Below are 1,925 nucleotides of genomic sequence, written 5' to 3'. Positions count from 1 at the left end.
TTTCTGTTGAGGATCATTTTTGCTATTCGGGGTCTTTTATTGTTCCATATGAATTTTTGGATTGCCTCTTCTATTTCCTTGAAGAATGAGGTTGGAATATTGATAGGTATCGCATTGAATTTGTAGATAGCCTTGGGAAGTATTGCCATTTTCACTATGTTGATTTTTCCAATCCAGGAGCATGGGAGGTTTTGCCACTTTCTAAGTTCTGTTTTGATTTCCTTTTTCAGGTTTTTGAAGTTTTCATCATAGAGGTCCTTCACTTTTTTGGTTAAGTTAATTCCTAGGTATTTTATTTTTTGTGGGGCTATTATGAATGGAGTTGCTTTCCTAATTTCAGCCACACTTTTCTCATTGTTGGCATACAGAAAAGCCATTGATTTTTGAGGGTTAACTTTAAACTACTACTTTGCCAAAGTTTTGAATCAGCTTGAGTAATTTGGGAGTGGAGTCTGTGGTATTCTTTAAATACAAGATCATGTCATCTGCAAAGAGGGAGAGTTTTATTTCTTTCCCTATTTGGATCCCCTTTATGTTTGCATCCTGTCTTATTGCTGTAGCTAGGCATTCTAATACTAGATTGAAGAGAAGTGGAGAGTGTGGACATCCTTGTCTCCTTCCTGAGTTAAGAGGAAATGGCTTTAGTTTTTCAGCATTAAGTGTAATGCTGGCTGTAGGTTTGTCATAGAGCCTTTATTGTATTGAGGAATGTTCCATGGATTCCTAATTTTTCCAGAACCTTCATCATAAATGGGTGTTGAATCTTGTCAAATGCTTTTCCTGCATCTATTGAGATAATCATGTGGTCCTTATCCTTGCTCCTGTTGATGTGATGAATTATATTAATTGATTTGTGTATATTGAACCAGCTTTGCATCCCTGAAATGAATCCTGTTTGATCGTGGTTTATGATTTTTTTGGATGGATTGTTGAAGTCGATTGGCCAAAATTTTGTTGAGAAGTTTTGCATCAATGTTCATCAAAGAAATGGGTTTATAGTTCTCTTTCTTTGATGAGACCCTGCCTGGTTTTGGGATGAGGGTTATGATGGCTTCATATAATGAGTTTGGTAGTTGAACTTTCTCTTTCAATTTCATTGAAGAGTTGGAGGAATATTGGTGTGAGCTCTGCTTTGAAGGCCTTGTAGAATTCTGCTGTAAAACCATCTGATCCTGTGCTTTTCTTAGATGAGAGGTCTCTTATTGCTGTTTCTATTTCAATGCTTGATATAGGCCTGTTAAGATGGTTTAACTCATCTTGGTTTAGTTTTGGCATGTCAATATTTGCTAGGAAAATGTCCATTTCTGTCAAGTTCTCAAACTTATTAGCATAAAATTTTGACAAGCATTCCCTTATAATGTTCTGAATCTTGGTTGTTTCTGTGGTGAGGTTTCCATTTTCATTTCTGAGTTTATTTGGGTATGTTCTCTTCTTTTTCTGATAAGATTTGCTAAGGTTATGCCAATTTTGTTTATTTTTTCGAAGAACCAACTCTTTGTTTTGTTGATTCTTTCTATAGTTTTTTTTGGATTCTAATTCATTTAATTCTGATTTAATTTTAATTATTTCTTTCCTTCTACTGGATTGGGGTTATCTTGCTGCTTTTTTTCAAGAGGCTCAGATGTCTCATTAAATTTTTGCTGAATTGTGGGTTTTGACAGATACTGACTCTTTGGAAAACAAACCTATGTAGGATGATAAAACGTAGGAAGAAAAAAATAGACACCCTTTCCTTCTTTCTCCATCTCACCCTACACTTTTATGCTCCTAAGACATATTTAAGATAGATAATGATTATATACATATGTATTATTTTTATTATATATGGCAGTTTTCTACCAATTCACATATATGCAAATTTTTTAAAGAGATGCTTCTCATTAACTCTTGCTGCATATTTAGATGCTCCCTATATTTTTTATGTA

Source organism: Dipodomys ordii, unplaced genomic scaffold, assembly GCF_000151885.1.
Source record: "Dipodomys ordii isolate 6190 unplaced genomic scaffold, Dord_2.0 Scaffold97, whole genome shotgun sequence".
Taxonomy (NCBI): Eukaryota; Metazoa; Chordata; class Mammalia; order Rodentia; family Heteromyidae; genus Dipodomys; species Dipodomys ordii.
This window is presented reverse-complemented; position numbering follows the sequence as displayed.